The sequence below is a fragment of the Balaenoptera acutorostrata genome, unplaced genomic scaffold (assembly GCF_949987535.1).
Source record: "Balaenoptera acutorostrata unplaced genomic scaffold, mBalAcu1.1 scaffold_818, whole genome shotgun sequence".
NCBI classification, from domain to species: Eukaryota; Metazoa; Chordata; class Mammalia; order Artiodactyla; family Balaenopteridae; genus Balaenoptera; species Balaenoptera acutorostrata.
The window spans coordinates 50,136-74,688 of record NW_026645613.1 but is presented as its reverse complement, the minus strand read 5'-3'; the positions used below and the strand labels follow the sequence as shown (position 1 = coordinate 74,688).

The 24,553-nt window shown below is 44.8% G+C and overlaps 4 pseudogenes; all 4 read right to left on the bottom strand.

Moving 5' to 3' along the window:
• Window positions 1-248: 248 nt before the first annotated feature.
• LOC130706640 (E3 ubiquitin-protein ligase makorin-1-like) lies at window positions 249-1,676 on the bottom strand (annotated as a pseudogene).
• Window positions 1,677-7,304: 5,628 nt separating this feature from the next.
• LOC130706638 (E3 ubiquitin-protein ligase makorin-1-like) lies at window positions 7,305-8,732 on the bottom strand (annotated as a pseudogene).
• Window positions 8,733-13,653: 4,921 nt separating this feature from the next.
• Window positions 13,654-15,081, bottom strand: LOC130706654 (E3 ubiquitin-protein ligase makorin-1-like; annotated as a pseudogene).
• A 5,276-nt stretch (window positions 15,082-20,357) lies between these two features.
• On the bottom strand, window positions 20,358-21,785 carry LOC130706645 (E3 ubiquitin-protein ligase makorin-1-like; annotated as a pseudogene).
• Window positions 21,786-24,553: the final 2,768 nt, after the last annotated feature.

Genomic DNA, 24,553 nt, shown 5'->3' with positions numbered 1-24,553 from the left:
ACCCTTAAATTCATGTTACAAGAAAACTAACTTTAAGATTCATTTTTGTAACTTTTTTAAACAGAGAAAACAACATACTCCTTGGGGAAAGGTGAGGGATTGAGAAGACAGGCCCTGGGTAAAAATTATTACGACAGCACCTGGAGTTGAGAGGCCTGCCTAGAAGAGAACCACGGGCACTGCTGCCACCAGCGGGGAGGGCTGCCGTCTGAGGCTCAGCAGACCAGTTCACACGCCCAGCAAAGCTGCTATAGATCCAAGTCATAAAAATCTTCCAGCTCATCGTGAAACAAGTCCCACTCGTCTTCAGAGTCTGTCAGGTCGTCGTCCCCACCTGCAGCCAAAAGCACAAGCAACATCTCGCCCAGCTCAAAGGTGACAACCTCTTCTTCGTCGTTGTCAAAGGGGTTGCCGTTCTCTCTTTCCTCAATGAGCTCCCAGAAGTGGTTCCTTCGTTGGGCCCGGTATGTGCTTGATGTTCCCACTGTCTGTCTCTGTGGCTCCTCTCTACGGCATCAGGGTACGCATGCTTGTAAACGCAGTTCCCTCCAAATGGGCAGCTCCTACGTCCTTCGTCAAAATACCTGCACGCCTTGTTGCTCATTGCCTCCTTGTATTTCTGAATGAGTTTCTGCTTCTCTTCTTTCTCCTCCACCCAGTACTCACTTGGAATGACAATGTTAGATGTGATCCGGCATTCTGGGCAGTACTTTATGATCTTGCTCTCAGATTGCTTAGCACTCCTCCACTTGCGAATACACTTGAGACAGTAGGTGTGGTTGCAGTTGGAGAGGATTCCGAAGCGGCGCTCGCGGGGGTTGGCTTTCTCATAGACCACCTCCGTGCAGATCCCACACACCATGTCCTTGCTGTGCTGCACAGCAAACGAGAGCTCCATGTCCTTCTCATGGGCCTCGATGCAAGATTTTATATGTTGTGATCTTTGGGCAGCATCCACTGGATGGAAGACCTACAGCCCACACATATCACACGCGTCTCCATGGAGATACACACAGTTCTCCCCATATCGGCACTCTCCCACTGCAGCATAGGGGCAGATCTGCTTCTTTGTTTCCACTGCAATTTGCTCCTTCTCTGATTCTTCCTTGGTCACTGAGCCCTGCAGGGGTGCTTCAGTGGAGGAAGGGGCAGTACGGCCACAGTAGGGCTGCCCAGGAACAAACTCAATGGCGTTCACCCAGTCTTCTGAACCCGCTCCTACAGTTGAAAAGTTTGAATTTCTTGACTCAGCTTCGCCCATATGCATTTCACCCATCTGTCCAACTACTGATGAGAGACTTGAGGAAGCAGCAAGGGGTGACTTTGCAGTTAGAGCTGTAGCAGTTGCAATGGCTTGCTGTGTTCATATTTGCAGCGGTCTCCGTAAATACAGTACCCTCGCTGAACATACTTGTACACTACACCATATGGACTGTCAGAGAGGTCACGTGAGTATCGACAGTTATCTCCTTCCTTACAAACCCCATGCATGAAATACCTGCAGGTGACCTGTTTGGTCCAGCCGCCGCCGCTGCCGTCGCTGCCAAATCCCATGCCCCCAGGGACGGGGAGGTGACTGTGGGGATAGGGGTGGGGGAGGCCGCTGCCACCGCCGCCCCTGCCGCTCCTGCTCCTGATGTTGTGGCTGTTGTTCCCGGAGCTGCAGCCTCCGCCATTACTGTTTATCCCACACAGCAGTGGCGCCGGAACTTCCGGGATCACATAATTCCGGTCCGGCTGAGGGGGGAGAAGGTGGCGAGGCGAGGGGTGGGATGGGGAAGGACACTGAGGCGCCCGCTCACTCCCCTCTGCCCCGCGTCGCGTCTCTGAGCGCTCTCGCCGCTCGAACTGCGGGCCGGAGCCCGAGCACCCCCTTCTCATTACTTCTTGTTCGTATTTTTAAGTAAATTTTTATTTGTTATCACAGCAGATTTGATTACAATATTTTGTTTGCTCTAGGTGTGCAAGATGTGGTTCTTTCACACATATACATATATCTATTCTTCTTCGTATCCTTTTCCCATGTAGGTTATGACACAATGTTGAGTAGTCTTCTCTTGGTATTCTATAGGTCTTTGGTGATTCTGTGTTTCACATGTGTTTGTATATCTCTGTTAACCCCAATATCGTAATGTATCCAATCCTCACACCTTTCCATTTGGTGAACCATAAGTTTGCTTAATGAATCTGTGATTGCCTTTCTCTGTGGAAATATCTTCATTGGTATCAATTTTTTGGTAACACCTACAAGCGATAGGATAGGATATGTGTCTTTCGCTTTCTCACTTACTACAAGTTGCGTGATTACTTCTAGACTCATCTATGGTGCTGCAAATGGCATTGTTTCATTTTTTCGCTAGCTAATATTCCATCTCTACATGTAGCAGTTCTTCTTTGTCCCCCCATCTGTTGGTGGACTTTTTGGTTACTTCCATATCTTGGCTATTGTAATACTGTGCAGTGCAGTTTTGCCTGCCTGTGTCTTTCCAGTTCTGTCTTCAGAGGTTATAGGTCCAGGAAGGGGCCTGCTGGATCATATGGTAGCTCAATATTTCCCTTTTAAAGGCACTTCCATTCAGTTCTCATTAGTGGCTCTTTCCAAGTTATGTCCCTCTTAAAGTTGAGCGTATGCATTTCTCCACAACACCTTCAGCATTTATTGTTTATAGTTTTCTTGCTGATGGTTATTCTGACTGGTTTGAGATAATACTGCTTCGTGGTTGAATTTGCATGTGTCTCATAATCCGTTGAAATTGAGCTTTAAGGCACGTGCTTTGATTTTTCAATCTGTGATTACAGCTTAGTTCTTCAAAGTGTTTTCTTAAAGTATGTGTCACATTTTGAAATGCTTTGGCCATTTACCTCCCTCTAAACATTTTGAGGGCAGGTTTCATTTACAGCCCTGCCGTACTTGTTCATATGAAGTGAGCATTAGCACAGGTTTTAAAGCTGCTTTTGCAGGTAACGGCCAGAGGACGGCAGCCTTTCTACGTTCCCCACTCTGGTAACTAGGGAAACAGCCCTCCCGGCCAGTGGTGTTCCTCGGTTATAAATTAGAGTGGAATGTGCCCGGATAAACCCACAACAGCAGATGTCTCCTTACTTTTGTTTGTTTTTTAAATTTAATTAATATTTTTTATTGGAGTAATATTCCATTGTGTACATAGACCACTTCTTCTTGGTGCATTCCTGTATTGATGGGTATTTTCGTTGCTTCCAAGTGTTGGCTATGGTAAATATTGCTGGAGTGCAGGATTGCCAGCCTGTGACTTTTTGATTCTCATTTCTCAGGGGTTACGCCCAGCACTGGGTGTGAATGATTGACTTGTAGCTCAATGTTCAAAGCACCTCCATTGTGTTTTCATTAGTGGCTCTTACCACGTCCCCCATAGAAGAGAGGGTAAGCATCTCTCCACAATCACTTCAGCATTTATTGTTTGCAGCATTTTTGCTAATGGCCATTCTGACGGCTGTGAGCTGATCGGTTTTTGTAATTTGGGTTTGCATGTCTTTAAAAATTCCTAAAATTCATCATTTTTCCTCGCCTTTTTGTTTTCTGTTAAAAAAAATGTGAGTACAATATACCTCTTGAAATTGTCATCTTGAAAGGTTGCCCTCTTTTGAAATTTTGGTCGATTTTCGACCCCAGGAATTTTTGGAGGGCAGGTGTCATTTATTTTATTTTATTTTTTTTTAAAGGATTTTCTTATTTATTTATTTATTTATTTATTTTTGGCTGTGTTGGGTCTTCGGTTCGTGCGAGGGCTTTCTCCAGTTGCGGCAAGCGGGGGCCACTCTTCATCGCGGTGCGGGGACCGCTCTTCATCGCGGTGCGCGGGCCTTTCTCTATCGCGGCCCCTCCCGTCGCGGGGCACAGGCTCCAGACGCGCAGGCTCAGCAATTGTGGCTCACGGGCCCAGCTGCTCCGTGGCATGTGGGATCTTCCCAGACCAGGGCTCGAACCCGTGTCCCCTGCATTAGCAGGCAGATTCTCAACCACTGCGCCACCAGGGAAGCCCCAGGTGTCATTTAAATAAATGCAAGTTTGGTGAATATTTAGTGACCTTTAGCAATGTGTTTAAAGCTGCTGTTGTGGGAAATGGCCACAAGGAGGCATCATTTCTCCGTTCCCAAATCTGGGTACTAAGGCAGCAGAGCCTTCCAGGAAGTCGTGTTCCTAGGTTTTAAATTAGAATGGAATGTGCCAGGAGAAACCCCCATAAGTTTATGTCTCATTACTTCTTGGTTTTTTTTTTACTTTTTTTAATCTGGGTAAAGATTAGAATATTGTTTGTCCTAGGTGTACAGAATCTGGTTCATTTGTACATTATATATGTCTATTCTTGTACAGATCCTCTTCCCATGTAAAATATTACAGAGTGTTCTGCAGACCTCCCTTGCTATATGGTCGGTCTTTTTGATAAATGTATATAATATGTATTTGTATACGTATAGTAACACTAATCTTAATTTATCCATTCCCCCCACCTTTCCTTTTACATGAGCATAGTTTGTTTTCTAATTCTGTGAGCGTCTTTCTCTGTGGAAATATGTTCATTTGTGTCAGTTATTAGCTAACCCCTGTAAGTGATATCATAGGATATAGGTCTTTTGCTTTCCGACTTACATCATGTTTGGTGATTATCCCCAGGTTCACCTGTGGTGCCTCAAAGAGCAGTGTTTCATTGTTTTCCATGGCTAATATTCCATTGGGTACATGAACCACTTCTTCTTTATCCATTCACCTGTTGAAGAACATTTTGGTTGCTTCACTGTCTTGGCTATTGTGAATAAGGCTGCAGTGCAGCTTTTGCAGCCTATGTCTTCTCGATTCTGGTCTTCTCAGGTGAGAGGCCCAGTGGCGTGCCTGCTGGATTAAATGGTACCTCAATTTTTACTTTTTAATGCAGCTCCTTTCGGTTCTCGTTGTCGGCTGTTACGACTTTACGTCTCACCAGCAGGTAGAGGGTACACAGTTCTCTAAAGCCCCTTCAGCATTTATTGTTTGTAGAGTTTTTGCTGATGGTCAGGCGACTGGTGTGCGTTGAAACCTTTTTGTAGATTAGATTGCATGAGTCTAATACTTCCTGAGGTTGAGCTTTTATCCATTTTCCTTTTTTTTAAAGAGAGTGAGTAAAACTTAACTCTTCATACTATCTTCTTGAAAAATTTGCCTGTTTTGAATTGTTTTCTCCATTCCTTACCTCAGCACAATTTTTTTTTTTTTTTTAAGGATTTTCTTTTTTTTAATTAATTAATTAATTTATTTTTGTCTGTATTGGGTCTTCGGTTCGTGCGAGGGCTTTCTCCAGTTGCGGCAAGCGGGGGCCACTCTTCATCGCGGTGCGGGGACCGCTCTTCATCGCGGTGCGCGGGCCTTTCTCCATCGCGGCCCCTCCCGTTGCGGGGCACAGGCTCCAGACGCGCAGGCTCAGAAATTGTGGCTCACGGGCCCAGCTGCTCCGTGGCATGTGGGATCTTCCCAGACCAGGGCTCAAACCCGTGTCCCCTGCATTAGCAGGCAGATTCTCAACCACTGCGCCACCAGGGAAGCCCTCAGCACAATTTTTGAGGGCAGGTGTCCTTTACGGCCCCGAGTCCTTCTGAACGTTAATGACCTTTAGCTGTGGGTGTAAAGCCGCTCTTGCGGGAAACGGCCACAAGGCGGCAGCATTTCTCCTTTACCAAAACTGGTTACTAATGCAACAGAGCCTTAATGGAAGTGGTGTTCTAGGTTGTAAACTAGAATGGAATGTGCCAGGAAAAAGCCCTTTAAGTTTATGTCTCTTTACTTCTTTTGTGGAGGGGGGGGGGAGGGAGGTTTAAAATTGTTTTATATGGGAAAAGTGCGTCTTACAAAAGGGCTGCTGAAAAAGACAGAGACCCCTGCAAGAATTACTTGTCTTTGCTTAACGTGAAAGTATGAGTGGTATCCAAGGAATCAAAGCAGTAGATGGACAAATCAGGGGCATCTCCAAGTTACTTTCAGGAAATAGAGCAACAAAACGCAAATTTATATTTTCTGATCAAGGAATTCTTCTAAGAATTTAACTTTAGCTTACCTCGTGGATTACCACCCCTCCGTCCCCTTTTAGTGGAAAAACATGACTTACTACTGCAAACCAATTACTCCGCTACAGGAAACACCTTAGAAAATAGTTTTCAATCACACCTGTCTAGCTGCAAAGCTCAGGGATGGAATGAGGCAAATACCCACACAAACGGACCCAACAACCCGACAACAAAACCCCTCAAATGAGGACAAAGGTTTGTCAAAAAGTGCCTGGACTAGAAAGTCTAGGAGATCATAAAACATTAAATACAACTGTGTAACTGAGACCCAGTTTGTGTTAATACATGAGATAACCAGATAGTTGAACCTCTATGGCTAAGCCCATTTCCCTATTTATATAGACAGAGCTTGCCCTGCTCTATTAACAGCTACCAATATACTGCTTTGTCCTTTAAGATCTATTTGCCACACGAGGCTGAAACCACTAAACTTGAGTTTTTCCACTAAGGCTACAGACACTGCATCTATGCAGGGATGAGAAGCTTGTTACACACTCCCACGTACCAAGTCTATCAGCCCTTGGGAGTCAACTTCCAACTCTGCATTTATTTTATTCCGCTATATCTTTATATGTGTTCTTTCACAATTTTCCTATCAGGCTAAACACAGCAAAAATCTCAACACAGTCGCACCTGGTTCTGGTTACCCAGCAGTAGTACTTGTGTGCAATTAAACAAGAGATGAAAACCACAGAACGAGTGCACAGGGTGGGGATTCCAGGGCAGGGAACAGATATAAAAACACAGATGTGCAGAATTCACCAGAAACCTCAAGCATCCGCCTAAGTCTATAGCAGAAGGCTACATGCCACAGTTCAGATCCTTCACCTAACACCCCAATTCTTGGACCCAAAAGCGGGGCCAATGCTGTTACTTTTGAACCTGGGGTCCTCAAAAATGAGTACTGGAAATCCAGAAATGCTCCCCTTGAACTGTGTGAATCTGGCTGAAAACAGATGACGCAGCAAACCTACACTCTGTCTGACCCTTAAATTCATGTTACAAGAAAACTAACTTTAAGATTCATTTTTGTAACTTTTTTAAACAGAGAAAACAACATACTCCTTGGGGAAAGGTGAGGGATTGAGAAGACAGGCCCTGGGTAAAAATTATTACGACAGCACCTGGAGTTGAGAGGCCTGCCTAGAAGAGAACCACGGGCACTGCTGCCACCAGCGGGGAGGGCTGCCGTCTGAGGCTCAGCAGACCAGTTCACACGCCCAGCAAAGCTGCTATAGATCCAAGTCATAAAAATCTTCCAGCTCATCGTGAAACAAGTCCCACTCGTCTTCAGAGTCTGTCAGGTCGTCGTCCCCACCTGCAGCCAAAAGCACAAGCAACATCTCGCCCAGCTCAAAGGTGACAACCTCTTCTTCGTCGTTGTCAAAGGGGTTGCCGTTCTCTCTTTCCTCAATGAGCTCCCAGAAGTGGTTCCTTCGTTGGGCCCGGTATGTGCTTGATGTTCCCACTGTCTGTCTCTGTGGCTCCTCTCTACGGCATCAGGGTACGCATGCTTGTAAACGCAGTTCCCTCCAAATGGGCAGCTCCTACGTCCTTCGTCAAAATACCTGCACGCCTTGTTGCTCATTGCCTCCTTGTATTTCTGAATGAGTTTCTGCTTCTCTTCTTTCTCCTCCACCCAGTACTCACTTGGAATGACAATGTTAGATGTGATCCGGCATTCTGGGCAGTACTTTATGATCTTGCTCTCAGATTGCTTAGCACTCCTCCACTTGCGAATACACTTGAGACAGTAGGTGTGGTTGCAGTTGGAGAGGATTCCGAAGCGGCGCTCGCGGGGGTTGGCTTTCTCATAGACCACCTCCGTGCAGATCCCACACACCATGTCCTTGCTGTGCTGCACAGCAAACGAGAGCTCCATGTCCTTCTCATGGGCCTCGATGCAAGATTTTATATGTTGTGATCTTTGGGCAGCATCCACTGGATGGAAGACCTACAGCCCACACATATCACACGCGTCTCCATGGAGATACACACAGTTCTCCCCATATCGGCACTCTCCCACTGCAGCATAGGGGCAGATCTGCTTCTTTGTTTCCACTGCAATTTGCTCCTTCTCTGATTCTTCCTTGGTCACTGAGCCCTGCAGGGGTGCTTCAGTGGAGGAAGGGGCAGTACGGCCACAGTAGGGCTGCCCAGGAACAAACTCAATGGCGTTCACCCAGTCTTCTGAACCCGCTCCTACAGTTGAAAAGTTTGAATTTCTTGACTCAGCTTCGCCCATATGCATTTCACCCATCTGTCCAACTACTGATGAGAGACTTGAGGAAGCAGCAAGGGGTGACTTTGCAGTTAGAGCTGTAGCAGTTGCAATGGCTTGCTGTGTTCATATTTGCAGCGGTCTCCGTAAATACAGTACCCTCGCTGAACATACTTGTACACTACACCATATGGACTGTCAGAGAGGTCACGTGAGTATCGACAGTTATCTCCTTCCTTACAAACCCCATGCATGAAATACCTGCAGGTGACCTGTTTGGTCCAGCCGCCGCCGCTGCCGTCGCTGCCAAATCCCATGCCCCCAGGGACGGGGAGGTGACTGTGGGGATAGGGGTGGGGGAGGCCGCTGCCACCGCCGCCCCTGCCGCTCCTGCTCCTGATGTTGTGGCTGTTGTTCCCGGAGCTGCAGCCTCCGCCATTACTGTTTATCCCACACAGCAGTGGCGCCGGAACTTCCGGGATCACATAATTCCGGTCCGGCTGAGGGGGGAGAAGGTGGAGAGGCGAGGGGTGGGATGGGGAAGGACACTGAGGCGCCCGCTCACTCCCCTCTGCCCCGCGTCGCGTCTCTGAGCGCTCTCGCCGCTCGAACTGCAGGCCGGAGCCCGAGCACCCCCTTCTCATTACTTCTTGTTCGTATTTTTAAGTAAATTTTTATTTGTTATCACAGCAGATTTGATTACAATATTTTGTTTGCTCTAGGTGTGCAAGATGTGGTTCTTTCACACATATACATATATCTATTCTTCTTCGTATCCTTTTCCCATGTAGGTTATGACACAATGTTGAGTAGTCTTCTCTTGGTATTCTATAGGTCTTTGGTGATTCTGTGTTTCACATGTGTTTGTATATCTCTGTTAACCCCAATATCGTAATGTATCCAATCCTCACACCTTTCCATTTGGTGAACCATAAGTTTGCTTAATGAATCTGTGATTGCCTTTCTCTGTGGAAATATCTTCATTGGTATCAATTTTTTGGTAACACCTACAAGCGATAGGATAGGATATGTGTCTTTCGCTTTCTCACTTACTACAAGTTGCGTGATTACTTCTAGACTCATCTATGGTGCTGCAAATGGCATTGTTTCATTTTTTCGCTAGCTAATATTCCATCTCTACATGTAGCAGTTCTTCTTTGTCCCCCCATCTGTTGGTGGACTTTTTGGTTACTTCCATATCTTGGCTATTGTAATACTGTGCAGTGCAGTTTTGCCTGCCTGTGTCTTTCCAGTTCTGTCTTCAGAGGTTATAGGTCCAGGAAGGGGCCTGCTGGATCATATGGTAGCTCAATATTTCCCTTTTAAAGGCACTTCCATTCAGTTCTCATTAGTGGCTCTTTCCAAGTTATGTCCCTCTTAAAGTTGAGCGTATGCATTTCTCCACAACACCTTCAGCATTTATTGTTTATAGTTTTCTTGCTGATGGTTATTCTGACTGGTTTGAGATAATACTGCTTCGTGGTTGAATTTGCATGTGTCTCATAATCCGTTGAAATTGAGCTTTAAGGCACGTGCTTTGATTTTTCAATCTGTGATTACAGCTTAGTTCTTCAAAGTGTTTTCTTAAAGTATGTGTCACATTTTGAAATGCTTTGGCCATTTACCTCCCTCTAAACATTTTGAGGGCAGGTTTCATTTACAGCCCTGCCGTACTTGTTCATATGAAGTGAGCATTAGCACAGGTTTTAAAGCTGCTTTTGCAGGTAACGGCCAGAGGACGGCAGCCTTTCTACGTTCCCCACTCTGGTAACTAGGGAAACAGCCCTCCCGGCCAGTGGTGTTCCTCGGTTATAAATTAGAGTGGAATGTGCCCGGATAAACCCACAACAGCAGATGTCTCCTTACTTTTGTTTGTTTTTTAAATTTAATTAATATTTTTTATTGGAGTAATATTCCATTGTGTACATAGACCACTTCTTCTTGGTGCATTCCTGTATTGATGGGTATTTTCGTTGCTTCCAAGTGTTGGCTATGGTAAATATTGCTGGAGTGCAGGATTGCCAGCCTGTGACTTTTTGATTCTCATTTCTCAGGGGTTACGCCCAGCACTGGGTGTGAATGATTGACTTGTAGCTCAATGTTCAAAGCACCTCCATTGTGTTTTCATTAGTGGCTCTTACCACGTCCCCCATAGAAGAGAGGGTAAGCATCTCTCCACAATCATTTCAGCATTTGTTGTTTGCAGCATTTTTGCTAATGGCCATTCTGACGGCTGTGAGCTGATCGGTTTTTGTAATTTGGGTTTGCATGTCTTTAAAAATTCCTAAAATTCATCATTTTTCCTCGCCTTTTTGTTTTCTGTTAAAAAAAATGTGAGTACAATATACCTCTTGAAATTGTCATCTTGAAAGGTTGCCCTCTTTTGAAATTTTGGTCGATTTTCGACCCCAGGAATTTTTGGAGGGCAGGTGTCATTTAAATAAATGCAAGTTTGGTGAATATTTAGTGACCTTTAGCAATGTGTTTAAAGCTGCTGTTGTGGGAAATGGCCACAAGGAGGCATCATTTCTCCGTTCCCAAATCTGGGTACTAAGGCAGCAGAGCCTTCCAGGAAGTCGTGTTCCTAGGTTTTAAATTAGAATGGAATGTGCCAGGAGAAACCCCCATAAGTTTATGTCTCATTACTTCTTGGTTTTTTTTTTACTTTTTTTAATCTGGGTAAAGATTAGAATATTGTTTGTCCTAGGTGTACAGAATCTGGTTCATTTGTACATTATATATGTCTATTCTTGTACAGATCCTCTTCCCATGTAAAATATTACAGAGTGTTCTGCAGACCTCCCTTGCTATATGGTCGGTCTTTTTGATAAATGTATATAATATGTATTTGTATACGTATAGTAACACTAATCTTAATTTATCCATTCCCCCCACCTTTCCTTTTACATGAGCATAGTTTGTTTTCTAATTCTGTGAGCGTCTTTCTCTGTGGAAATATGTTCATTTGTGTCAGTTATTAGCTAACCCCTGTAAGTGATATCATAGGATATAGGTCTTTTGCTTTCCGACTTACATCATGTTTGGTGATTATCCCCAGGTTCACCTGTGGTGCCTCAAAGAGCAGTGTTTCATTGTTTTCCATGGCTAATATTCCATTGGGTACATGAACCACTTCTTCTTTATCCATTCACCTGTTGAAGAACATTTTGGTTGCTTCACTGTCTTGGCTATTGTGAATAAGGCTGCAGTGCAGCTTTTGCAGCCTATGTCTTCTCGATTCTGGTCTTCTCAGGTGAGAGGCCCAGTGGCGTGCCTGCTGGATTAAATGGTACCTCAATTTTTACTTTTTAATGCAGCTCCTTTCGGTTCTCGTTGTCGGCTGTTACGACTTTACGTCTCACCAGCAGGTAGAGGGTACACAGTTCTCTAAAGCCCCTTCAGCATTTATTGTTTGTAGAGTTTTTGCTGATGGTCAGGCGACTGGTGTGCGTTGAAACCTTTTTGTAGATTAGATTGCATGAGTCTAATACTTCCTGAGGTTGAGCTTTTATCCATTTTCCTTTTTTTTAAAGAGAGTGAGTAAAACTTAACTCTTCATACTATCTTCTTGAAAAATTTGCCTGTTTTGAATTGTTTTCTCCATTCCTTACCTCAGCACAATTTTTGAGGGCAGGTGTCCTTTACGGCCCCGAGTCCTTCTGAACGTTAATGACCTTTAGCTGTGGGTGTAAAGCCGCTCTTGCGGGAAACGGCCACAAGGCGGCAGCATTTCTCCTTTACCAAAACTGGTTACTAATGCAACAGAGCCTTATTGGAAGTGGTGTTCTAGGTTGTAAACTAGAATGGAATGTGCCAGGAAAAAGCCCTTTAAGTTTATGTCTCTTTACTTCTTTTGTGGAGGGGGGGGGGAGGGAGGTTTAAAATTGTTTTATATGGGAAAAGTGCGTCTTACAAAAGGGCTGCTGAAAAAGACAGAGACCCCTGCAAGAATTACTTGTCTTTGCTTAACGTGAAAGTATGAGTGGTATCCAAGGAATCAAAGCAGTAGATGGACAAATCAGGGGCATCTCCAAGTTACTTTCAGGAAATAGAGCAACAAAACGCAAATTTATATTTTCTGATCAAGGAATTCTTCTAAGAATTTAACTTTAGCTTACCTCGTGGATTACCACCCCTCCGTCCCCTTTTAGTGGAAAAACATGACTTACTACTGCAAACCAATTACTCCGCTACAGGAAACACCTTAGAAAATAGTTTTCAATCACACCTGTCTAGCTGCAAAGCTCAGGGATGGAATGAGGCAAATACCCACACAAACGGACCCAACAACCCGACAACAAAACCCCTCAAATGAGGACAAAGGTTTGTCAAAAAGTGCCTGGACTAGAAAGTCTAGGAGATCATAAAACATTAAATACAACTGTGTAACTGAGACCCAGTTTGTGTTAATACATGAGATAACCAGATAGTTGAACCTCTATGGCTAAGCCCATTTCCCTATTTATATAGACAGAGCTTGCCCTGCTCTATTAACAGCTACCAATATACTGCTTTGTCCTTTAAGATCTATTTGCCACACGAGGCTGAAACCACTAAACTTGAGTTTTTCCACTAAGGCTACAGACACTGCATCTATGCAGGGATGAGAAGCTTGTTACACACTCCCACGTACCAAGTCTATCAGCCCTTGGGAGTCAACTTCCAACTCTGCATTTATTTTATTCCGCTATATCTTTATATGTGTTCTTTCACAATTTTCCTATCAGGCTAAACACAGCAAAAATCTCAACACAGTCGCACCTGGTTCTGGTTACCCAGCAGTAGTACTTGTGTGCAATTAAACAAGAGATGAAAACCACAGAACGAGTGCACAGGGTGGGGATTCCAGGGCAGGGAACAGATATAAAAACACAGATGTGCAGAATTCACCAGAAACCTCAAGCATCCGCCTAAGTCTATAGCAGAAGGCTACATGCCACAGTTCAGATCCTTCACCTAACACCCCAATTCTTGGACCCAAAAGCGGGGCCAATGCTGTTACTTTTGAACCTGGGGTCCTCAAAAATGAGTACTGGAAATCCAGAAATGCTCCCCTTGAACTGTGTGAATCTGGCTGAAAACAGATGACGCAGCAAACCTACACTCTGTCTGACCCTTAAATTCATGTTACAAGAAAACTAACTTTAAGATTCATTTTTGTAACTTTTTTAAACAGAGAAAACAACATACTCCTTGGGGAAAGGTGAGGGATTGAGAAGACAGGCCCTGGGTAAAAATTATTACGACAGCACCTGGAGTTGAGAGGCCTGCCTAGAAGAGAACCACGGGCACTGCTGCCACCAGCGGGGAGGGCTGCCGTCTGAGGCTCAGCAGACCAGTTCACACGCCCAGCAAAGCTGCTATAGATCCAAGTCATAAAAATCTTCCAGCTCATCGTGAAACAAGTCCCACTCGTCTTCAGAGTCTGTCAGGTCGTCGTCCCCACCTGCAGCCAAAAGCACAAGCAACATCTCGCCCAGCTCAAAGGTGACAACCTCTTCTTCGTCGTTGTCAAAGGGGTTGCCGTTCTCTCTTTCCTCAATGAGCTCCCAGAAGTGGTTCCTTCGTTGGGCCCGGTATGTGCTTGATGTTCCCACTGTCTGTCTCTGTGGCTCCTCTCTACGGCATCAGGGTACGCATGCTTGTAAACGCAGTTCCCTCCAAATGGGCAGCTCCTACGTCCTTCGTCAAAATACCTGCACGCCTTGTTGCTCATTGCCTCCTTGTATTTCTGAATGAGTTTCTGCTTCTCTTCTTTCTCCTCCACCCAGTACTCACTTGGAATGACAATGTTAGATGTGATCCGGCATTCTGGGCAGTACTTTATGATCTTGCTCTCAGATTGCTTAGCACTCCTCCACTTGCGAATACACTTGAGACAGTAGGTGTGGTTGCAGTTGGAGAGGATTCCGAAGTGGCGCTCGCGGGGGTTGGCTTTCTCATAGACCACCTCCGTGCAGATCCCACACACCATGTCCTTGCTGTGCTGCACAGCAAACGAGAGCTCCATGTCCTTCTCATGGGCCTCGATGCAAGATTTTATATGTTGTGATCTTTGGGCAGCATCCACTGGATGGAAGACCTACAGCCCACACATATCACACGCGTCTCCATGGAGATACACACAGTTCTCCCCATATCGGCACTCTCCCACTGCAGCATAGGGGCAGATCTGCTTCTTTGTTTCCACTGCAATTTGCTCCTTCTCTGATTCTTCCTTGGTCACTGAGCCCTGCAGGGGTGCTTCAGTGGAGGAAGGGGCAGTACGGCCACAGTAGGGCTGCCCAGGAACAAACTCAATGGCGTTCACCCAGTCTTCTGAACCCGCTCCTACAGTTGAAAAGTTTGAATTTCTTGACTCAGCTTCGCCCATATGCATTTCACCCATCTGTCCAACTACTGATGAGAGACTTGAGGAAGCAGCAAGGGGTGACTTTGCAGTTAGAGCTGTAGCAGTTGCAATGGCTTGCTGTGTTCATATTTGCAGCGGTCTCCGTAAATACAGTACCCTCGCTGAACATACTTGTACACTACACCATATGGACTGTCAGAGAGGTCACGTGAGTATCGACAGTTATCTCCTTCCTTACAAACCCCATGCATGAAATACCTGCAGGTGACCTGTTTGGTCCAGCCGCCGCCGCTGCCGTCGCTGCCAAATCCCATGCCCCCAGGGACGGGGAGGTGACTGTGGGGATAGGGGTGGGGGAGGCCGCTGCCACCGCCGCCCCTGCCGCTCCTGCTCCTGATGTTGTGGCTGTTGTTCCCGGAGCTGCAGCCTCCGCCATTACTGTTTATCCCACACAGCAGTGGCGCCGGAACTTCCGGGATCACATAATTCCGGTCCGGCTGAGGGGGGAGAAGGTGGCGAGGCGAGGGGTGGGATGGGGAAGGACACTGAGGCGCCCGCTCACTCCCCTCTGCCCCGCGTCGCGTCTCTGAGCGCTCTCGCCGCTCGAACTGCGGGCCGGAGCCCGAGCACCCCCTTCTCATTACTTCTTGTTCGTATTTTTAAGTAAATTTTTATTTGTTATCACAGCAGATTTGATTACAATATTTTGTTTGCTCTAGGTGTGCAAGATGTGGTTCTTTCACACATATACATATATCTATTCTTCTTCGTATCCTTTTCCCATGTAGGTTATGACACAATGTTGAGTAGTCTTCTCTTGGTATTCTATAGGTCTTTGGTGATTCTGTGTTTCACATGTGTTTGTATATCTCTGTTAACCCCAATATCGTAATGTATCCAATCCTCACACCTTTCCATTTGGTGAACCATAAGTTTGCTTAATGAATCTGTGATTGCCTTTCTCTGTGGAAATATCTTCATTGGTATCAATTTTTTGGTAACACCTACAAGCGATAGGATAGGATATGTGTCTTTCGCTTTCTCACTTACTACAAGTTGCGTGATTACTTCTAGACTCATCTATGGTGCTGCAAATGGCATTGTTTCATTTTTTCGCTAGCTAATATTCCATCTCTACATGTAGCAGTTCTTCTTTGTCCCCCCATCTGTTGGTGGACTTTTTGGTTACTTCCATATCTTGGCTATTGTAATACTGTGCAGTGCAGTTTTGCCTGCCTGTGTCTTTCCAGTTCTGTCTTCAGAGGTTATAGGTCCAGGAAGGGGCCTGCTGGATCATATGGTAGCTCAATATTTCCCTTTTAAAGGCACTTCCATTCAGTTCTCATTAGTGGCTCTTTCCAAGTTATGTCCCTCTTAAAGTTGAGCGTATGCATTTCTCCACAACACCTTCAGCATTTATTGTTTATAGTTTTCTTGCTGATGGTTATTCTGACTGGTTTGAGATAATACTGCTTCGTGGTTGAATTTGCATGTGTCTCATAATCCGTTGAAATTGAGCTTTAAGGCACGTGCTTTGATTTTTCAATCTGTGATTACAGCTTAGTTCTTCAAAGTGTTTTCTTAAAGTATGTGTCACATTTTGAAATGCTTTGGCCATTTACCTCCCTCTAAACATTTTGAGGGCAGGTTTCATTTACAGCCCTGCCGTACTTGTTCATATGAAGTGAGCATTAGCACAGGTTTTAAAGCTCCTTTTGCAGGTAACGGCCAGAGGACGGCAGCCTTTCTACGTTCCCCACTCTGGTAACTAGGGAAACAGCCCTCCCGGCCAGTGGTGTTCCTCGGTTATAAATTAGAGTGGAATGTGCCCGGATAAACCCACAACAGCAGATGTCTCCTTACTTTTGTTTGTTTTTTAAATTTAATTAATATTTTTTATTGGAGTAATATTCCATTGTGTACATAGACCACTTCTTCTTGGTGCATTCCTGTATTGATGGGTATTTTCGTTGCTTCCAAGTGTTGGCTATGGTAAATATTGCTGGAGTGCAGGATTGCCAGCCTGTGACTTTTTGATTCTCATTTCTCAGGGGTTACGCCCAGCACTGGGTGTGAATGATTGACTTGTAGCTCAATGTTCAAAGCACCTCCATTGTGTTTTCATTAGTGGCTCTTACCACGTCCCCCATAGAAGAGAGGGTAAGCATCTCTCCACAATCACTTCAGCATTTATTGTTTGCAGCATTTTTGCTAATGGCCATTCTGACGGCTGTGAGCTGATCGGTTTTTGTAATTTGGGTTTGCATGTCTTTAAAAATTCCTAAAATTCATCATTTTTCCTCGCCTTTTTGTTTTCTGTTAAAAAAAATGTGAGTACAATATACCTCTTGAAATTGTCATCTTGAAAGGTTGCCCTCTTTTGAAATTTTGGTCGATTTTCGACCCCAGGAATTTTTGGAGGGCAGGTGTCATTTATTTTATTTTATTTTTTTTAAAGGATTTTCTTATTTATTTATTTATTTATTTATTTTTGGCTGTGTTGGGTCTTCGGTTCGTGCGAGGGCTTTCTCCAGTTGCGGCAAGCGGGGGCCACTCTTCATCGCGGTGCGGGGACCGCTCTTCATCGCGGTGCGCGGGCCTTTCTCTATCGCGGCCCCTCCCGTCGCGGGGCACAGGCTCCAGACGCGCAGGCTCAGCAATTGTGGCTCACGGGCCCAGCTGCTCCGTGGCATGTGGGATCTTCCCAGACCAGGGCTCGAACCCGTGTCCCCTGCATTAGCAGGCAGATTCTCAACCACTGCGCCACCAGGGAAGCCCCAGGTGTCATTTAAATAAATGCAAGTTTGGTGAATATTTAGTGACCTTTAGCAATGTGTTTAAAGCTGCTGTTGTGGGAAATGGCCACAAGGAGGCATCATTTCTCCGTTCCCAAATCTGGGTACTAAGGCAGCAGAGCCTTCCAGGAAGTCGTGTTCCTAGGTTTTAAATTAGAATGGAATGTGCCAGGAGAAACCCCCATAAGTTTATGTCTCATTACTTCTTGGTTTTTTTTTTACTTTTTTTAATCTGGGTAAAGATTAGAATATTGTTTGTCCTAGGTGTACAGAATCTGGTTCATTTGTACATTATATATGTCTATTCTTGTACAGATCCTCTTCCCATGTAAAATATTACAGAGTGTTCTGCAGACCTCCCTTGCTATATGGTCGGTCTTTTTGATAAATGTATATAATATGTATTTGTATACGTATAGTAACACTAATCTTAATTTATCCATTCCCCCCACCTTTCCTTTTACATGAGCATAGTTTGTTTTCTAATTCTGTGAGCGTCTTTCTCTGTGGAAATATGTTCATTTGTGTCAGTTATTAGCTAACCCCTGTAAGTGATATCATAGGATATAGGTCTTTTGCTTTCCGACTTACATCATGTTTGGTGATTATCCCCAGGTTCACCTGTGGTGCCTCAAAGAGCAGTGTTTCATTGTTTTCCATGGCTAATATTCCATTGGGTACATGAACCACTTCTTCTTTATCCATTCACCTGTTGAAGAACATTTTGGTTGCTTCACTGTCTTGGCTATTGTGAATAAGGCTGCAGTGCAGCTTTTGCAGCCTATGTCTTCTCGATTCTGGTCTTCTCAGGTGAGAGGCCCAGTGGCGTGCCTGCTGGATTAAATGGTACCTCAATTTTTACTTTTTAATGCAGCTCCTTTCGGTTCTCGTTGTCGGCTGTTACGACTTTACGTCTCACCAGCAGGTAGAGGGTACACAGTTCTCTAAAGCCCCTTCAGCATTTATTGTTTGTAGAGTTTTTGCTGATGGTCAGGCGACTGGTGTGCGTTGAAACCTTTTTGTAGATTAGATTGCATGAGTCTAATACTTCCTGAGGTTGAGCTTTTATCCATTTTCCTTTTTTTTAAAGAGAGTGAGTAAAACTTAACTCTTCATACTATCTTCTTGAAAAATTTGCCTGTTTTGAATTGTTTTCTCCATTCCTTACCTCAGCACAATTTTTGAGGGCAGGTGTCCTTTACGGCCCCGAGTCCTTCTGAACGTTAATGACCTTTAGCTGTGGGTGTAAAGCCGCTCTTGCGGGAAACGGCCACAAGGCGGCAGCATTTCTCCTTTACCAAAACTGGTTACTAATGCAACAGAGCCTTATTGGAAGTGGTGTTCTAGGTTGTAAACTAGAATGGAATGTGCCAGGAAAAAGCCCTTTAAGTTTATGTCTCTTTACTTCTTTTGTGGAGGGGGGGGGGAGGGAGGTTTAAAATTGTTTTATATGGGAAAAGTGCGTCTTACAAAAGGGCTGCTGAAAAAGACAGAGACCCCTGCAAGAATTACTTGTCTTTGCTTAACGTGAAAGTATGAGTGGTATCCAAGGAATCAAAGCAGTAGATGGACAAATCAGGGGCATCTCCAAGTTACTTTCAGGAAATAGAGCAACAAAACGCAAATTTATATTTTCTGATCAAGGAATTCTTCTAAGAATTTAACTTTAGCTTACCTCGTGGATTACCACCCCTCCGTCCCCTTTTAGTGGAAAAACATGACTTACTACTGCAAACCAATTACTCCGCTACAGGAAACACCTTAGAAAATAGTTTTCAATCACACCTGTCTAGCTGCAAAGCTCAGGGATGGAATGAGGCAAATACCCACACAAACGGACCCAACAACCCGACAACAAAACCCCTCAAATGAGGACAAAGGTTTGTCAAAAAGTGCCTGGACTAGAAAGTCTAGGAGATCATAAAACATTAAATACAACTGTGTAACTGAGACCCAGTTTGTGTTAATACATGAGATAACCAGATAGTTGAACCTCTATGGCTAAGCCCATTTCCCTATTTATATAGACAGAGCTTGCCCTGCTCTATTAACAGCTACCAATATACTGCTTTGTCCTTTAAGATCTATTTGCCACACGAGGCTGAAACCACTAAACTTGAGTTTTTCCACTAAGGCTACAGACACTGCATCTATGCAGGGATGAGAAGCTTGTTACACACTCCCACGTACCAAGTCTATCAGCCCTTGGGAGTCAACTTCCAACTCTGCATTTATTTTATTCCGCTATATCTTTATATGTGTTCTTTCACAATTTTCCTATCAGGCTAAACACAGCAAAAATCTCAACACAGTCGCACCTGGTTCTGGTTACCCAGCAGTAGTACTTGTGTGCAATTAAACAAGAGATGAAAACCACAGAACGAGTGCACAGGGTGGGGATTCCAGGGCAGGGAACAGATATAAAAACACAGATGTGCAGAATTCACCAGAAACCTCAAGCATCCGCCTAAGTCTATAGCAGAAGGCTACATGCCACAGTTCAGATCCTTCACCTAACACCCCAATTCTTGGACCCAAAAGCGGGGCCAATGCTGTTACTTTTGAACCTGGGGTCCTCAAAAATGAGTACTGGAAATCCAGAAATGCTCCCCTTGAACTGTGTGAATCTGGCTGAAAACAGATGACGCAGCAAACCTACACTCTGTCTGACCCTTAAATTCATGTTACAAGAAAACTAACTTTAAGATTCATTTTTGTAACTTTTTTAAACAGAGAAAACAACATACTCCTTGGGGAAAGGTGAGGGATTGAGAAGACAGGCCCTGGGTAAAAATTATTACGACAGCACCTGGAGTTGAGAGGCCTGCCTAGAAGAGAACCACGGGCACTGCTGCCACCAGCGGGGAGGGCTGCCGTCTGAGGCTCAGCAGACCAGTTCACACGCCCAGCAAAGCTGCTATAGATCCAAGTCATAAAAATCTTCCAGCTCATCGTGAAACAAGTCCCACTCGTCTTCAGAGTCTGTCAGGTCGTCGTCCCCACCTGCAGCCAAAAGCACAAGCAACATCTCGCCCAGCTCAAAGGTGACAACCTCTTCTTCGTCGTTGTCAAAGGGGTTGCCGTTCTCTCTTTCCTCAATGAGCTCCCAGAAGTGGTTCCTTCGTTGGGCCCGGTATGTGCTTGATGTTCCCACTGTCTGTCTCTGTGGCTCCTCTCTACGGCATCAGGGTACGCATGCTTGTAAACGCAGTTCCCTCCAAATGGGCAGCTCCTACGTCCTTCGTCAAAATACCTGCACGCCTTGTTGCTCATTGCCTCCTTGTATTTCTGAATGAGTTTCTGCTTCTCTTCTTTCTCCTCCACCCAGTACTCACTTGGAATGACAATGTTAGATGTGATCCGGCATTCTGGGCAGTACTTTATGATCTTGCTCTCAGATTGCTTAGCACTCCTCCACTTGCGAATACACTTGAGACAGTAGGTGTGGTTGCAGTTGGAGAGGATTCCGAAGTGGCGCTCGCGGGGGTTGGCTTTCTCATAGACCACCTCCGTGCAGATCCCACACACCATGTCCTTGCTGTGCTGCACAGCAAACGAGAGCTCCATGTCCTTCTCATGGGCCTCGATGCAAGATTTTATATGTTGTGATCTTTGGGCAGCATCCACTGGATGGAAGACCTACAGCCCACACATATCACACGCGTCTCCATGGAGATACACACAGTTCTCCCCATATCGGCACTCTCCCACTGCAGCATAGGGGCAGATCTGCTTCTTTGTTTCCACTGCAATTTGCTCCTTCTCTGATTCTTCCTTGGTCACTGAGCCCTGCAGGGGTGCTTCAGTGGAGGAAGGGGCAGTACGGCCACAGTAGGGCTGCCCAGGAACAAACTCAATGGCGTTCACCCAGTCTTCTGAACCCGCTCCTACAGTTGAAAAGTTTGAATTTCTTGACTCAGCTTCGCCCATATGCATTTCACCCATCTGTCCAACTACTGATGAGAGACTTGAGGAAGCAGCAAGGGGTGACTTTGCAGTTAGAGCTGTAGCAGTTGCAATGGCTTGCTGTGTTCATATTTGCAGCGGTCTCCGTAAATACAGTACCCTCGCTGAACATACTTGTACACTACACCATATGGACTGTCAGAGAGGTCACGTGAGTATCGACAGTTATCTCCTTCCTTACAAACCCCATGCATGAAATACCTGCAGGTGACCTGTTTGGTCCAGCCGCCGCCGCTGCCGTCGCTGCCAAATCCCATGCCCCCAGGGACGGGGAGGTGACTGTGGGGATAGGGGTGGGGGAGGCCGCTGCCACCGCCGCCCCTGCCGCTCCTGCTCCTGATGTTGTGGCTGTTGTTCCCGGAGCTGCAGCCTCCGCCATTACTGTTTATCCCACACAGCAGTGGCGCCGGAACTTCCGGGATCACATAATTCCGGTCCGGCTGAGGGGGGAGAAGGTGGCGAGGCGAGGGGTGGGATGGGGAAGGACACTGAGGCGCCCGCTCACTCCCCTCTGCCCCGCGTCGCGTCTCTGAGCGCTCTCGCCGCTCGAACTGCGGGCCGGAGCCCGAGCACCCCCTTCTCATTACTTCTTGTTCGTATTTTTAAGTAAATTTTTATTTGTTATCACAGCAGATTTGATTACAATATTTTGTTTGCTCTAGGTGTGCAAGATGTGGTTCTTTCACACATATACATATATCTATTCTTCTTCGTATCCTTTTCCCATGTAGGTTATGACACAATGTTGAGTAGTCTTCTCTTGGTATTCTATAGGTCTTTGGTGATTCTGTGTTTCACATGTGTTTGTATATCTCTGTTAACCCCAATATCGTAATGTATCCAATCCTCACACCTTTCCATTTGGTGAACCATAAGTTTGCTTAATGAATCTGTGATTGCCTTTCTCTGTGGAAATATCTTCATTGGTATCAATTTTTTGGTAACACCTACAAGCGATAGGATAGGATATGTGTCTTTCGCTTTCTCACTTACTACAAGTTGCGTGATTACTTCTAGACTCATCTATGGTGCTGCAAATGGCATTGTTTCATTTTTTCGCTAGCTAATATTCCATCTCTACATGTAGCAGTTCTTCTTTGTCCCCCCATCTGTTGGTGGACTTTTTGGTTACTTCCATATCTTGGCTATTGTAATACTGTGCAGTGCAGTTTTGCCTGCCTGTGTCTTTCCAGTTCTGTCTTCAGAGGTTATAGGTCCAGGAAGGGGCCTGCTGGATCATATGGTAGCTCAATATTTCCCTTTTAAAGGCACTTCCATTCAGTTCTCATTAGTGGCTCTTTCCAAGTTATGTCCCTCTTAAAGTTGAGCGTATGCATTTCTCCACAACACCTTCAGCATTTATTGTTTATAGTTTTCTTGCTGATGGTTATTCTGACTGGTTTGAGATAATACTGCTTCGTGGTTGAATTTGCATGTGTCTCATAATCCGTTGAAATTGAGCTTTAAGGCACGTGCTTTGATTTTTCAATCTGTGATTACAGCTTAGTTCTTCAAAGTGTTTTCTTAAAGTATGTGTCACATTTTGAAATGCTTTGGCCATTTACCTCCCTCTAAACATTTTGAGGGCAGGTTTCATTTACAGCCCTGCCGTACTTGTTCATATGAAGTGAGCATTAGCACAGGTTTTAAAGCTGCTTTTGCAGGTAACGGCCAGAGGACGGCAGCCTTTCTACGTTCCCCACTCTGGTAACTAGGGAAACAGCCCTCCCGGCCAGTGGTGTTCCTCGGTTATAAATTAGAGTGGAATGTGCCCGGATAAACCCACAACAGCAGATGTCTCCTTACTTTTGTTTGTTTTTTAAATTTAATTAATATTTTTTATTGGAGTAATATTCCATTGTGTACATAGACCACTTCTTCTTGGTGCATTCCTGTATTGATGGGTATTTTCGTTGCTTCCAAGTGTTGGCTATGGTAAATATTGCTGGAGTGCAGGATTGCCAGCCTGTGACTTTTTGATTCTCATTTCTCAGGGGTTACGCCCAGCACTGGGTGTGAATGATTGACTTGTAGCTCAATGTTCAAAGCACCTCCATTGTGTTTTCATTAGTGGCTCTTACCACGTCCCCCATAGAAGAGAGGGTAAGCATCTCTCCACAATCATTTCAGCATTTGTTGTTTGCAGCATTTTTGCTAATGGCCATTCTGACGGCTGTGAGCTGATCGGTTTTTGTAATTTGGGTTTGCATGTCTTTAAAAATTCCTAAAATTCATCATTTTTCCTCGCCTTTTTGTTTTCTGTTAAAAAAAATGTGAGTACAATATACCTCTTGAAATTGTCATCTTGAAAGGTTGCCCTCTTTTGAAATTTTGGTCGATTTTCGACCCCAGGAATTTTTGGAGGGCAGGTGTCATTTAAATAAATGCAAGTTTGGTGAATATTTAGTGACCTTTAGCAATGTGTTTAAAGCTGCTGTTGTGGGAAATGGCCACAAGGAGGCATCATTTCTCCATTCCCAAATCTGGGTACTAAGGCAGCAGAGCCTTCCAGGAAGTCGTGTTCCTAGGTTTTAAATTAGAATGGAATGTGCCAGGAGAAACCCCCATAAGTTTATGTCTCATTACTTCTTGGTTTTTTTTTTACTTTTTTTAATCTGGGTAAAGATTAGAATATTGTTTGTCCTAGGTGTACAGAATCTGGTTCATTTGTACATTATATATGTCTATTCTTGTACAGATCCTCTTCCCATGTAAAATATTACAGAGTGTTCTGCAGACCTCCCTTGCTATATGGTCGGTCTTTTTGATAAATGTATATAATATGTATTTGTATACGTATAGTAACACTAATCTTAATTTATCCATTCCCCCCACCTTTCCTTTTACATGAGCATAGTTTGTTTTCTAATTCTGTGAGCGTCTTTCTCTGTGGAAATATGTTCATTTGTGTCAGTTATTAGCTAACCCCTGTAAGTGATATCATAGGATATAGGTCTTTTGCTTTCCGACTTACATCATGTTTGGTGATTATCCCCAGGTTCACCTGTGGTGCCTCAAAGAGCAGTGTTTCATTGTTTTCCATGGCTAATATTCCATTGGGTACATGAACCACTTCTTCTTTATCCATTCACCTGTTGAAGAACATTTTGGTTGCTTCACTGTCTTGGCTATTGTGAATAAGGCTGC